General features: G+C 37.9%; 1 pseudogene; it reads left to right on the plus strand.

Moving 5' to 3' along the window:
- The first annotated feature begins 688 nt into the window (after positions 1 to 688).
- On the plus strand, positions 689 to 13,607 carry LOC137294603 (uncharacterized; annotated as a pseudogene).
- The last annotated feature ends 3,206 nt before the right edge of the window (positions 13,608 to 16,813 follow it).

Below are 16,813 nucleotides of genomic sequence, written 5' to 3' on the forward strand. Positions count from 1 at the left end.
TCATATCTAAACTTCATCATTGCACCAGGATGTAGGGATGTGGGGAGTGCACTGGGTCAATAATATCCCAACCACACAAGATACCACTGTGACAAAAAAAACAAAAACAAAACAACATAGTACAAACTCACATCAAAATCACTAACACAGAACAAAATCCCATATTTGCATGTTATTGCTACCTCTTTTCACCATTTTTGTTATGACATGTTCATGACAGAAGACCGTATTAACTTCTGAATCATGACAGCTGAGCGCCTCCAGTCCCAGGGGCTGTGCATTATCCATGTGAATCACAAAAATCGCACCAAACAGCTCCCATTAAACCCGTGCCTCCTGATTTTACGATTGCGTACGTATGTTTATAAACACGTGAAACGTCTTTACGCATCAATGCCAGGCGAACCGTACAACTAACGTCAACAATGGGTCATTGCGCGTATTGGAAATAGTGCACAGCTTCGTTGTGCTTCTTTTTGATTTCATCTGTACTGATATCATGCAATGCAAATGAGTTAAATCATACTTTGCGGACATTCCTCGGAAATAAGTGGATTATTTGTTTCCTGTGACAAGACTTTTTCGCTCAGTGAATGAAACCCAGGGTAACAGTTCTCCGCCATTCACGGAGAACTAGCCAATGATAGCACTTTTTGGACTTCAACAACCAATCGCTATAACTTCCGGGAAAATCAAGCTTATCATCGGAGAAGACTGGAGATGGTTGAGTTTGGTATATAAGAATGATCCTGTTTGTCTGGTACTTCACATGAAAATTTCTATTCATTTGTATCAGGTTGAAGACTTTATCATCAGTGAGTGCTGGGCCCCGAGTGTTGCATCCTGCCATCCCCGGTTGACGCAAGGTGTGCGGATTGACGTTTGAGGTATGTGTACTTATGAATGTAAACATCGCGTGTTTCGTGTATGGCTTCACCTCTAGTGGTGTTAACCCCCTGGATGTCACAGGGACATATATGTCCTTCCTCTACATCCCTCACTTTGAAGTCCAATAAAACGGGAGTCTTACACTTTACCGGGCGCACTTTTTCTGTTTTTTTACAGAAAAGAACCCCTGGCGCTGCGGGGGTTCGAACGAGCTCTGCGGGAGTCAGCGGATTCCAGACGGTTGCTAATTAGTCGTCTAATTAGTCGGACACGGTACCTCGGGACCACCGGTGCGATCACAGTTACCTAGTGCTTGTTTACCGTGTCATTAACACAGTAGCAGAGCTTAGGTCCCGCCTCCCCATTCATCAACTTGAGAAGCCACACAGATGACATAAGCCAACCCTACCCCTAAAGCTTGCTAACCCTAAGGACCCATGAGTGCGTGTTTGACCCGGGGGGGGGGGGGGGGCTTAACCCTAAGGACCCAGGAGGGGGTGTTTGACCCAGGGGGGGGGGGGTTCCCTAACCCTAAGGACCCATGAGTGCGTGTTTGACCCAGGGGGGGGGTCCCTAACCCTAAGGACCCATGAGTGCGTGCTTGATCTGAAAGAGAGCGTTATAATGAGAATCGGGAGTAACGCTACCGATGAGATTCATTATAGCGCGATACGCTAGGACTGCTGATTAGCGTGTGCTGAGCCTCGAGCGGCGCGCGCCCGGTAAAGTGTAATCTAGCCAATAAAACTGTAAATATACCACGCATATATAAGTACTTCAGAGTTTTGAATTCTGCGGAAAATTCCCTGTTTCTTGATACCATCCACTATCATCTCAGACCAAGCTAAAGTGCTTAAAATCGCCTTTCAAAATAGGTCTCATCGTAAATGTCGTCACTTTTCAAACTGTACAAAATTGAGATTCACAGTGTTGTTTGCAGTATGTTTTGAAATGTGAAAATCGGATAATTACTGGGAGTAATGAATTCCAAAAACAGCATATTAATGATCACTGATATCAAGTTTTCATGTAATCAGTAATGATAATTCTGAAACGTCGCCGATGAACCCAGAATCGGTTGGGATGTTTTCGAAAATACACTTACACGAACACAGAAGTGCGCTTTCCGCCATATTGGATAGTGTTTACAAAATCACGTTTCGAGAAGGCCGTTATTCAGAAGCCTATTACATCATGTATACTTCATAGTTAGCTACGACAAATGCATCATTGAACTCCCCATGCATCTTAGAATCAAATTATAAATGGTCTTTGTCACCAATACCAACTGTCTAGCCAAAACGAAACAATATATACTTTGTATGAAAACGAACGCTGTGCTCGAAAGACAGCGCTTGACTGAAATGTAAACAAAGAAAAATTCCTATTTTACACTGCCTAGCATTTTCAGAAATTTTCCAACATCCAGCCCTCTAATCATTGCTTACAGTGGCTCAATACGCTTAGTATATTCAGGGGAAGAGTATCGTGGCAAAAATAGCAAATTGAAAATAGATACAATGAAATAATATGGTAATTCATAAGAAACTGTCAAACTTTGAGTGCAGCGTGACGCCATGACTGACGCAAAATCACGCAGAACGACAACGGTACTTATCGGCATTTCTGGCGTCTTCCGTCATTTACAATGTAAACGATAAGAACATATAACCATACACAGATAGTCAGAATAATTCTGATTCCTTACATCTCACATTTATGTACAAAAGATCCCTGAAACGAGGAAAACGTCCTCGCAAAATCTTGTGTACCCTTGTCAGCGAAGCCGCCATTTTGAAAGAAATCGGTCATTGGTAGTGATGTCACACGGCAACATTGTTGCACATATTAGGCAATTTCTTTGAGGTGAAGGTCGGTTGAACAAGAGTAAACACAATGCCCATACCATTCCGGTTGCATTTTTAGTATTGTGATGTATATTTTGCGCATCGTTCATATATTTGTTCATGAAATTGATTTCAGTATCTACATATATCCATGTTCAACACCATATCATGTGTGGATATAAGGTATCCGTGTTTATTCTTTGAAAGCTTTTGATTGTTTGAATAATATTTACATGGGAAATTGACTCAGTAAGTGTATTATACCACATTTTATATAAGCCTCTACACAAGTGTTGGAAGATCACACGTAGCCATTACTGCAACATGTGCTTTAGTTCCCGTGATGTGCAATATTCAATACGTTCGGACAAATATTGCAGTTTCATATGAACAGGTTAATAAACAGCGATTTACTTCCAACTTATAAGTAAAACGGATAATATTAATGAAAATGATTTGTACATTTTATCAAATGTAGGGGCACACATACTACTATTTAAAGGAATTGTCTTGTTCATTGTATTGGTTTGTGTCGATTTTATAGACAAAACTATTATGAATATTAATTGACCAGGTGCGAGTTTGTCAAAACGTTTCATGATTCATTATCATTGTTTTTCGATAATAAAGTCAGTTCAAATGCGATTAAACTATATCTGTTGGCAGAATGTCTAACTCAAACAATATTTATACGGAAATTGTTAAAAATATATAAATCAGGTCAAGTCTTAATTAGGACAAGCCTTACGTCCATTTTCTAATACTTCTTCACTGAAAAAGCGATCTCTTTGTACCTTTCATTGCATACTTATGAAGGGAACTGATTTCATAATCATGAGAAGAAAAGTCTTTTTCCTAAATGAATACTCAATGAATATTCAGGTGTTGTGAAATGTTCATTTACGCTAAACTGATGCTAGGCAGATGCGCGTGTTGCTCACAATAAGATATGTAGTAAAACAGTGTAATTGTTGATATATTCAGGACACTATTTCAGTGATAAAACCATTCATTTTATATTTTGGCTAAAAAGTGTTGAATTCTGACACAGAAGCCAAGATCTTTTACACATTGAGTAGAAATTAGGTTAGATATATACTAATCAGCAACCAGAGTAGTCTTTTTCCGACGTCACAAAATGCACAAAACATGCCGTGACGTCAACTAAAATGTCGCATTATTTTCAGTTATTTCATTACGTTTGAAAATGTGGCTGTTACTCCGTTAATAATGATGGAAAATTAATAAAAATACATATACACAAACAGGAGAATATGGGAATCTAAGAACTAAAATATGTATCGGATAGGGACATCTAAATCGCTATTGCCTGCTTTTTGATGTAGTACGAGGGGAAGTCAATATGTTCATAGAACTCGATATAAAACAGAACACAATGGTTGTGATATTGGTTTTATTTTTCAATATAGTCTCCCTGAACCTCGATGCATTTTGCCCATTTGTCTTTGAGACTGTCTATGCCCTTGAAATAGAAGTCTTCAGATTGGTCCCTCAGCCACGCCTCTGTTGTTGCCTTGAGGTCATCATCATTGGCAAATCTTGTTCCACGCAAGTGAGATTTCAAATTGCGAAACAGATAGTAGTCGCTGGGGGCCAGATCTGGACTGTATGGGGGATGGTTTAGTTGTTCGAAGCCACATTGTTGAAGAGAAGCTTGTGCAACACGGCTCTTGTGGACTGGTGCATTGTCGTGGAGAAGCATGACTCCAGCTGTCAACTTCCCACGCCTCTTCTCTTTGATGGCCGCTCTCAATCTTTTCAACAAGTCAGCATAGTAAGCCCCTGTGATCGTAGTTTTAGGTGGTTTATAGTCTATGAGAATCACACCCTTTGAATCCCAGAAAACGGTTGCCATGATCTTGCCAGCAGAAGGTTGTGTTTTGAACTTCTTGGGTGCAGGAGAATGCTTGTGCTTCCACTGCATGGATTCTTGTTTGGTTTCGGGATCCCAGTGATGAATCCAGGTTTCATCCCCAGTAACCAGACGAGCATGAAAGTTATCAGGATCAGCGTTGTAGATGTCCAACAGCTCACGACTGGATTCAACTCTCTGGTGACGATCATGTGCATTTAGGTTACGAGGGACCCATCTTGCGGATACCTTGGACATGTGCAGGTGTTCATGGATCACTGTGCAAACACTTCCATGTGAAATGCCACACTCTGAAGCTATCTCGTCCACCTTTATTCTCCGATCGAACATAATTAAGCATTGGATCCGGGCAATTGTATCTTCTGTAATGGCTTCAGAAGGTCTTCCTGACCGTGGGTCATCTTCCAAGGAGCTGCGACCTCGCTTAAACTCAGCTGACCATTTTGCCACAGTGGAATATTGAGGGGCTTCCTCGCCATACACATTGATCATGCGTTTGTGGATTTCGGTTGCATTCACACCTTCTTTAGTGAGAAACTTGATAACTGCACGAAACTCAGTTTTGGAGGTTTCCATGATTTGTGCCGGGTAATCGTCTTTTAAAGGCTCTAACTCTCAAGTAAATGCTCGAGGAAGGTTGGGTATCAGTATACAGAGTCACAGATGAATCAACTCAATAATGACACCAATGACAACATCACCAAGGATATATCAGCACCCACTTCTGTGAACTTATTGACTTCCCCTCGTACATTTGCATCTTTTCTTACAAATTGTGAAACTACCAAAAGGTATTCTCTCGCATTGGGGAAATTTGTATTGGAATAGTTTGGTTCACTGTGAACAAAACATCACGAAAATATCCTGTCCATATCCACAGCAAATTCTCTTCATGTGATCGGAGTTACATTGACTTAATGTAAACCATAGCTGAGTTATGCCCCCTTATCTTTATACGTGCATGACCTCTCTATCGACGTTTGACGTCATAGTAGAAAATCGATTTTTGACATTTATTGCCGGTCATTTTTTATTTTGTGAGTATGACGTTATGCATTAGCACATACATCCATTTCATTTACACTTATGTCGTTCAGACATCAAACTGTATTTTCTTCGCTCACACTTTCCGTAAAGATGCGAAATTAAAAAAATCGTAGCAAAGTGCTTTTATTGGTGCACGATAAAAAACTGAGAAATTTACTGTTTTTGAACACACACAAAAGTTTTGGACAAGTTTTAGCAGTGTCTATTTCTCAAACCCCTGAGGTAGCCGCATTTATATTTATACCAACGGATAGGAAATTAAATATTCTACATGTCTGTGCAATTTCATAGCCGTATGCAGATCCAGGACCATGCGAGCGTAAATCTCGCACAACGTACACTTTTCAAACCTTATGAAAATGTGCGCCTGAAAAAAACCTCGGCATCCAGGGGGTTAAAGTGCTTGAACATTACTTCATGTCTCTATCGCCCTTTCCGTACTGATAATGGCACCTCGGATAAAGCAGGTTTTTGACTCAGTCCTGTGTCATCTGTGGTGGTGAGAGATCTTCGATATGGTATGCCATTTTTTAGCTTTAGGAAGCGATAATTCTACTTGTATAAGTTGTAATCTTTTCATTAAAGCAAACCGACATTTTAAAAATTTTGTCACAAATACTAATAATATTTCATGGAAAATGCCTCAATTTTCGCTATTTAATGCGAACATATAACCATTTGATTGAAAAATTTCACAAATTTTTCCAACCTTGTGTGTAATGATGACAAAATGTTAGATAATGAAGCAACTTGGGGCTTAGTTTGGCAGTATAAAAGTTTCACCGCTACACAGTTGCATGTTTATACACACAGGATTAAGTTGAATAGAAAAGAAATTATTGGGATAGATTACTGAACTTTATGGATGACAGTGGAAAATTTAGGTGGAGGTCTGATTCAATAATGTTATTATTATTCCAGTACATGTGTAATGATGTGTTTCTTCATAGTGGGGATAAGCCAGGATGCTTTCAATGTTTTATTATCGATTATTCTAAAGTATTTTCTGTCATTGTTGGAAGGATACATCTTTGCAAACCTGGCATGCAGTGTAAGTGTGTGTCTGGGTAGCTGGAAAGCCATGGAAAAACCTTTCTGTTACACACATATTCTTTCCTAATGATACTGTAGTTTAACAAACGTGTGTCTGTGCGTGTGCAGAGTGGTTAAGGCTGTCTGCAGGTTAAGAAGGAGATCACTTTTACTCTTAAATGCCAGGGGAAAATCTATACTTATCAGGTAAAAATACTGTAGCAACCCTGTATCCTGTGTATTATACCAAGCATGATCATAGGGGATGGTATGCCTGGAGATTATTTCTGTCTTTAGTTCATACTTCCACAATACTGTGATGTTTATGCGAAACATATGTTCAAGGCAAGTATATTCTATGTATTAGCATACTTTCATTTATGACGATGAAACCTGTTCATTTAGAGTACTGTTATTTGTAGGTCAGTTTCCTGAAAAAATTGTCAGGATGGAGGATCATTTAAGGAAGACCACACACAGCAGTACAACCTCTGTGAAAAGTGTTAGTACAGACTGTAAAATATTCTACCATGGTAATGTGTACATGTTGCACATTTTCGTTTAGCTCCTGCAAATGGGTATACAAAGTATTTGGTCTGGGCTACCATTTGTATGAAATGTTCTTCCAGTTAAAGTCAGTTACATTGAATACTTTGTATGTAGGACATTTGATGAAGAGTGTGAGTTCAAATACTTCATGGGACTGAAACCCCAAAAGTTATGCAATATGTACATAGAATATTAAAGTATACATACAACCAGGGGTAGCAACTCTCTGTGGATCTGATTTCTGATGATTTTATTTCATAAAGAATCGTCTTAACCCACATTCCAGTTGTCTGTTGCCACTCCTGATATAGTAGGATGCATGGCTGTCAAAGGTCATATTAACAGGCCATTATGATCTCATACATGTATAGCCATATGTACCTTACTAAGTTGTGCAAGAGGCAATTGTATGGATTTCCGATTTATGACTGTTGCTTTTCCGTAAGACCGGAGATAAGCACTGATAATGTAGCAGCATGTTTACTTTGTAAGCTATATTTTTTATGTTATGAAATTGTAGCCATTATTCCTTAGTTGTGATGATTTATTAAGAAATGCTTAAACATGTAGTCACTTGGGATCAAACACTGCAATAAGCAGGTCATTCTTCACAATTATTGGAGTCAGATCTGTAGTACTTACCAACCTTGGCATAACTCTGAAACCAAATGAGCATCTCACGTTTTCTACTGCGATTTTTTGTGACAACTTTTGTAAAGATGGCCAATGTTCATTTTCATTAAATTGTATACATCGTTAAGGTTAAAGAATTTCTAAACATGTCGCTATTTCTAAGTATGTTGAAACCTCATTGATTTTAATGCATTTCAGACATCAAGACACAGATCTGTTGGGGTGCTTTCTGATGAGCACTATGAATGGATTGAGTGCAGGCTGAAAGGTACTGACATTCCACAGGAAACCAGGACGTATAGGTTCTACAATGCCTGCAAAAGAATACAAAAGTTCCGATTACATTTGGAGCAAGTTCACAACCCTGTCTATGGTGAGTACAGGCAGGAAATAGTTGACAATGATGGAAAGATTGTGATTCGGAGTTCTGATGTGGACAACATCATTTCAAAGTTTTACAAAGAGTTGCGAGGTTCGGGTGCCAAAAAAATAAAGACCATGATAGATGAATATTATGCTGGGATGACACAAGGAGCCATACAGGACTTTATTGACAGGCAGGCAGACAAACAGCAACTGCGTCCCAGATTCACCAATGTGCCCACCCTGAAACCGGTGATTTCCCAAAAACCTATGGAACGACATCAGGTCGACCTTGTTGACCTGAGTGGAATGCAGGTTGAAGTTGACGGTGAAACATTCTTGTACATGCTCTCAGTATTAGATGTCTTTACCCGATTTCTCTGGCTTCGGCCACTAACAAGCAAAAGTGCCTCCTCAGTAGCGTTGGAACTGCATCGGATATATTTTGAATATGGATGGGGAAGCCCATGAATTCTGCAGTGCGATCAAGGATCAGAATTTAAGGGTGCTGTGAACCAGTTATGTATAGACATGGGAACTAAAATTGTCCGTAGTCGAGCTCACCATCCCCAGTCGCAAGGAAAGGTAGGTGGCAAATATCAATAAAATTTCATATGTGATATATGAAGTTAATAGTTAATGTTACAGTTGCAGAGGCACAGAAGTGCTTGATATGAAGGACGTAATCTGTAACCCATGGTACCACCACTCATTCTTATCAATCACATGAAGTGATGCACACTATGTGTTACAGTTACAGTCACACAGGTTTCAGTGGAAGTTTGTCATCATTGCCATTTGTAGTGTTGAGAATATGTCTGTCACTTCACGTTAAATGAATCAATGTGTTGGTCAGTTCACATATTCATTCCATGACACCTTGTCAGCAGCTTCTTTTTGAGAATGTTCTCTCATTCTGCCTTTTTGTTTTATCTTATGTGCAGTTTACCGTTTATTGACTCTTGTTGTGTTTGCTGATTGAAGTGTTTTCTGTATTTCTTATGTTCTCTTCAGAGTGAGCGATCACACCGAGATTGGAAGACACATTTAGAATTTGACCACAGGAACATTTCTGAAGGGGAGACTTTCAACTGGGTTGAAAAGCTACCGGCGTACGCAAGAATTCACAACGAAAACCGCCATTCAGCTCAGGGTAAAGTTTGACATTAACTTGTATCAGTGAGATCTTTCATATGACCATGTCATATATTGTGAAGAACAGATTCTCCCTGAGTCTGGTTCATATAGTAATGATGCAATTGCAACATGGAGAAAAGGTACCATTGGGAAACCACCCCAAAATAGCAATGATTTATGACTTCTTTCAGATGCATAGCTATCCCAATGATGCTAATGTTCACAAGTTACTCTGAACATGACATGAGAACACACCTATGTATAATAACTTTGTATGTTTACAGGTTGTTCGCCGTACCATGCCATGATTGGTTGCCCCCCAGTGCACTTCAGAAATTTGTTGAAAGCAGGAAATGCAGTGGACGCATACTCTTGTTCTGAAGAGGAACATTCAGAACAATCTACAGATAGTAATGGGGTAGAGATCACATCAAATAATAACCCCCATAATATTTTTGACATTGTGCACTATATATGACAAGTGTGTAGAAGTCAATAGTGCGATTTAAATAGTCCCAGTTAACAGTTGGTAGTAACAGTGAAATTTCTGTTAATCAAATATCAGTACATTACTAGTGTAAGTAATTTCATGATCATATTTTATGTCTTGCCATTGGCAGGTAATGTACATAATACATTCTTAACACACTTCAGAACACTGACAACCAGGAAGAGACAACCAGGAAGAGAATAGAGGCCCTTACAGACATGAGAAGGAACGTATTGAACTTGTCACATATCAAATCATCACAAATGGTGGATAAACACCAAAAAAGTGCGCCAGTTGCATTGTATGAAATAGGTGAGAAAGTGTTAGTGAGGATCCAGGCAAAGGACAGCCGACTGAGAAGAGGAGGTCCCAAAAAAGATGAAAACTGTGTTCTGAGGGAACCATTGTTGACATTCACTCTGAAACGTCCAAGTACAAGGTTAAGTTCCCAGATAACAAGACAAAATGGGTTCAAGTGTCAGACATAACCTCATTAACTCGGCATGAAGAAAAGAAGAGAAAAAAAACATTTCAAGGTACATGCAACGATTATGCAACCTAATTTTTGCTATATTTAGCATGTTGTGCAAATAGGCACAGCAATTATCCTTTCCTACAATTAACCTGCATTTCATTGTGAACATAGATAGGAAGGATTAAATTGTTATGCTCAATGGTGACTGTCTCAATAATTGTGCTGACCATGTTTATTGTGCGGCATTAGTATTCCATTATTAAGCTGGCTTCCATGAAATATTGTCTTGAATCTCATGAAAGGTATACTATCAGAAGACTGAAAGTGAGAGTGGTACCAAATCATTCCATGCATAGCGTTGTAGACCATTGAATTTATTCAGTAGATTAATTTGTCGATGGTAGCTGGAATATTTACTTTTTGGACAGTGATGGCCAGAATCTATACAAGAGGTTTTAAGCATGCAGGTACCTAGTTTGGTATCCAAGTAGGCAAAATATAAAAATAATTAGCATACTTTCTTTCTACCAGACTCGAGGCCTGATGCAAAGAAAAAGAGGAGACCAGCCACAAGAGGGAATTCACATGACAAAAATGGTATGACAACCTGAGACAGGCTGGCTGTATGTCTATGCATTATTTTAAATGGGACCAATCATATGTATAACAATTTCTTGATATATATCTCACTATGTTTTGGGCTTTGTTGTAGCCCAATCCTCAGGTTGAACTGAGCAGAAAAGGTGAGGCTCAAGTGTTAACTCTGATATGTTCTTGTTTCCATGTGTTAACAGAAAAAAACAAAAACAAAGAACATTGCAATATTTCAGAATGAATGTACACATATATGTGCAATTTCTGGCAAAAAATAGGACACCTTCTGCTGTTTTTACCGAAGACTGAAGTGTAATGTATTATGTTTTTATGTATTTATTATTTATTGAAATTTTAAGAAGTTACTGTTTCCGTATCAACAATTTATGTACAGACCATTTCATTAACATTATTAGGATATCCTTAATACAGTTGTGTGTTCTGAAAAACCAAATTGTGAACTGCTTTCTTTTCTATTCCATAAGACATTTGCCTTTCTAACTTAACCATTGATATTGATGTATACATAACTTATCTTTTGAATTCTAAGATTCTAAAAGTGAAACATCTAAGGCACCGGCATTACTTTATGCTGATGATGTGCACTTTTTTGCAGTATGTCGCAATCTGATGGCATCACTGAGCCATTGTAGTTTGCCCCCTTGTAATCGAACACTTTCTTGCATTACGTCACAATGTAACAGACGTCACCATGCATGTCAGTTTGTGATTGCCTCGTGCAGCCTCCCACAATAGACCACTTTGCTGCATTCTGTTTTGGGTTTGCAGTTTCTCAGCTAACATCACTGGTGGAAATGTTATGTTTTTTGGAAATGTCTTATTTTGACTCTGAATTTTACATCGATATGGTAACGTTCGCAATGTTTACACATTCCCACAGTGTAACTGTGGAATGCCTTGACTTTCATCCATAGGTGCTGATCTAAGTTTATGTCGGTGGTTATGATGACATGTTTCAAGTAGTAACTAACAACATCTAAGGATTTTGACACACATGGATGCTTAGGGAGTGCCTTTTGTTGTATTTTATTCATTTTGGCATGCATCAACATCAGTCTATGTTCATGTGAAACTGATCATTTCAAAAGTTTAATGAGCTAGTTTTTTCACACAAAAAAACAACTAACATTTTTAAGTTATGATTCAGAGGAAGTTATGTATAAATGAAAACCACTCAAACCACCAGTGCTCAGGTGGGAAGCATCTGATTGATGGTTTGAGGGTTTTGACACTTTTTTCAAGAATGATGTGGTACTGCTGCAACATGTGTTACATGATGTAAACCAAGTTTAGTACATAAATTGCTTCTTGCAATGAATGCAACAATTTCATGTAGCTGCTACCAAGCAAGAGACCCATACTCAAGAAGAAATAAAAGCACTATGTTTGACTACACATGTAAACAGAAGTTGGTTCAAGTTCTTCTTCACAACATATAACATGAAGGCAGGAGATACATATCTTATGCAGGCTATGCATGAAACAAGTAATTGCTATTTACAGAGATGGCATCGTTCTTTTGCTCGTGAACAACCATACTGATTTACGAATATGGATGATTTGGAAATGTTTTTTATTAATTTATACTTTGGTGATTAAATACTATGACCAGGTGTAAGACAGTGAAATGTTGCCAAATATGAAATGTTGTCAATGTACACACACTCATATTATTTTTAGCATACATCCAAAGGAACAGTAATCAAGCACTGGCCACCTAACATGAAAACACTGCACTAAATCCCTTGTTCTAGGATAGTACCATTAGCATTTACCTGATATCAACAAAAAAGGATGTTGATATTTGTAGATATTTTGTTTTCTGTTAGTCTACAAGGAATACAGAAATTTGTGCCACCAATGTGATAGTGACACAGGCATCAAGTAATGATTTTTATAATCCAAAAGTGTCTCCCACAGGAGATATCACCTGTGTGAGATCAAGCGATAGGTTCTATTATGGCAGTACAGTGTTGAAAGAAACTTTTCATTGAAAACTAACGAAGAAGAATTTATTATTATAATTAAAATGTCTCCAGCGAGTCTACTGATATAAATTTTATCAACATTTGTTGAACCAAGACCTTCCTACATCAACAGAAACTGATGTAGCATGATGTGCCAGTGGTCTCCCCCACACTCGCATGAAAACAATGACACACATTTTGATTGTGTGGTTCGAATTAAGAAGGTAGAACAGATGCTTGGACAGGACATGTTTTTTTGTAAAAAAAAAAATTATGCACCCTGGCTACTGTGTATTTTGTGAAAATATGAGGAATTTTTCCTAGGCAGAGAAATTCCTTTTTGAGAGCTGAGATCTTCTTAATTAGTTCAGAAAATTCTGTGTTAAGAGTGCATGTACTTAGAGGAAATAGTGACAATGATTACATTTTGTACAAGTGGAATAACAAGTTCTGATAAGCAACTGGTCATGTTTACATTTGTTACATACATATGTGACTCATTATGCTGTGGGAGTGGTTTCATGAAAACAAAACATAACACTTATACTGCTTTACTTCAGGGCTGCCACAGAATACTTACTGACAGTTGGTGTGAAGGAAGCCATCATTTTTATTCTAATGGACACAATGAAGAAGTCTTATGAAGAAATTAATACACAATGTATGTCAACGGAATTTGATGCCAGCCACGTTCCTGGAAGAGGAGTACACATCACTGTTGATGATGAGTGACGTAGTGATCATAGCAACAGAAACTAGTAGCACAGATTCATGAGCTTCAGACTACTGTGTGTTCAATTAAAATGTCAAGGGAATCTTGTAAGCATTCTTGAAGTTTCTTCAGTGCACTTAGAACGTAGAACAGTTTTATGTCTGAAATCATTATTCATTGCAGTAACAGGGTTTGATTTAGTGATTTGATACTTGCATTGTTGCAACCAAATATTAAACAAATGCAACCTAAATTTGATTCGAACAATATAAGATTGAAGATGACACATTGTTTTCATCGAAATTTTCAATAGCATGAAAAACATTGTTAGTCATAGACACATCATGGCTGTCACTGCTGTGACACACGGTTTCAGGGCTACTACATCAATGACATGCATTTATGTGCACCAAAACCTTCGATGTTTGAACCCACTGTGATTCAACAGGAATTTTGGTTGCTGCAACTGGGTCTTTATCTTAGGTTGCACCTGTTGCAAGTAGTTTGCAATAACTCTTAAACTGAGCTGTAAGGAATGGAAGTACATGTATTAAACTCAATGCGTGAAAGGTCACATTCACAAAAAAATGAAACACGACTCACTGCTTATCATAATCTCACAATGTACATGTTTTTTTATGCAACAAGTATTTACTGGTCTGTGTACACCAACAAGATTACACTATTTTAAGGTTTGTTATGAGCGAAGCATAGCTGACCAAAAAACTTTTTCGCAGGCTTTTCTTTATGTGTTGTTTTTTCAACTTTGTAGGTTGAATTAGGAATTTTTAGTAATTGTTGTGACAAATGCATTCTCAAAGGTATCAGAACAGAATGCTGCTTTTACATTGGGTGATGTTGACATTCTTTTTGGCGTTTCCATGGCAACAAGTCAAGTTAAATGGTTTGTTTTGCTCCTTCCCTTTTTTTATATACACACTAAAACATCTGGCATAATCATTAGTTGTAGACATAATTCATGAAATATATTTATTCATTTGTGACTTTGAGTTCTTGTTATATTAAACATTGCCTGCTCAATTGCTGAGTGTTTTAGTTCGCCGTGAAAGTCCAGACTATACTAGGCCTTCCTGAACCCATGCTTGCCGTAAAAGGCGACTAATGCTTGTTGTAAGAGGCGACTTATGGGATGAGGTAGTCAAGCACACTGACTTCATTGACACGTCATAGGTTCCCAACTGCAGATTGATGCTCATACTGTTGATCACTGCATTTTTTGTTCCAAACAAATTATTTACAGGCAACCGCCATATAGCTGGAATATTGGTGAAGGCTCCGAACTGAACTCACTCACTGAATTTTTGTAATAAAACATATCGTCCATTACCCATTTACTTTTGTTGTTCTATGAAGAAATGTGATAATATTCACTTACAATATCTTAGAATGCAGAACCAAAGAACAGATCGTAAGGATGTGTTTAGTTGTACATCACAGAAAATTTCTACTATGAACATCTTCAACATTCAAGCCTATACTATACTTCACTATAAGCCTATACTATATATAAGCCTTATACTCCTTAAGTCTGCACCAATTCTTGAAGGTCCGGGATAGAAGAGGTGTTGAGCAAACCATAATTGCCATGAAAGGCGACTAAGTGGTTCAGGTGGTCAAGGTCACTGACATGGGGTCATTGTATACCGATTAGGTATGTCGGTGTACATATTGGATTGTATTATACAGACATATTTATATAAACACCACTGCCATACAGTGCATTGTAAAACTGAAATCACTCACTAATTTTTGCACCATTTTCAAAATTATAGCCATAATATACTGATAGGTAAGACCTATAGGACACGCATACTGGTGTAATTATGGTTCACAGTTGATGCCCTTAGTGGTAATGTAACTGACCTGATGGTGACAGAGGCATGTAAACTTACTACCTTTCATATCACAGTGTGCTGTAACTTGTATACTAATACATAGTTACAATCACCTAACCACTAATACTTCTTCGTGCAAAGGTAGGCTGATGTTATAAACACATTTGCATTTGGTAACGTTCTATTCTGCTAAATGCCTAGCAGTGTACAATGCTACATGTACATACTGTATCAGAACACCCACATTTTGAGTTTAATGATAAATAAAGATTATAAGACAAGCATCAGTTAAAAACAAAATTACATTTAAAACAAGTGATCACCTTCCAACAAGAATAATGCAGACCCTCTCAAACACTGCAGAAGCACACAATGATATAGTAAATGTACTTTTCTTTGAAATGTGTATGGATTTAAAGAAGAAAAATGACTTATGACTTGCTAGATTCACAAGTAATATAGACTGGGTTCCGTGAATATCCGTGGGTTGTGAATATCGTTGATACAACTAACTGATCACAAATGTTAAGAGTAGTAGTAGTGCCCAAAGGATGGTACTTTTTACAAAGCATTTGACAATCTATTTAACTGATGTTAAAGAAGGAAGGCTATTTTTATGATGCATGAAAAAAGTATAAAAAGCACTTTCATTATATGCTGCACACTTCAACTTTACCTGACTACAATATAAGTTGAGGCACTGCCATGTCCAAGTGAGAAGAAAAGAGTACTGAAACCCTGTAATAAGGTGGCATAAGGTCTGCCTTTCAATGAGCAATAACGTTCATTGAGGACTTAAGACTTATGGGCACATGTGAACTTTTGAAAATGTGGGTTGAAATAGTGTTGAAAATAGAAAAACTGTTTCCTTTTAATGTTTATTTCTACAATGTCTGTTGTTGATATGCGAAAGTGTGAAATATCTGTTAGAATAAGTTCAGCCTCACTACAGTTTACTATGGAGATACTGTTACTGTCAGTATAAAAAGAAACAGGTGGAAGGGGTCATCTCAAAAGCAAAACCAGGAAGATAGAAGCAGACCATGATTGGAGTTGAGCTAGGAAATGCAGACATCATTTAAGACATGTTCATCCTATACAGGAATTACAGGAAGGAATGACACTGCATGTCCTTACTTATATAGCAGTATGTATTTGAAGATATTTATTGCAATGCTTTTCTGTGAGTATCAGGTATGATAATCTTTTAAATATGTTAACGTAAACTTCTTGAAGGAAACGCCAGATGTCTTTGAGATAAGCCCTTGTGACAGAAGGAAGCGCATGCATTTCATTCCATTTCCATTT

The sequence above is a fragment of the Haliotis asinina genome, chromosome 8 (genome assembly GCF_037392515.1).
Source record: "Haliotis asinina isolate JCU_RB_2024 chromosome 8, JCU_Hal_asi_v2, whole genome shotgun sequence".
NCBI classification, from domain to species: domain Eukaryota; kingdom Metazoa; phylum Mollusca; class Gastropoda; order Lepetellida; family Haliotidae; genus Haliotis; species Haliotis asinina.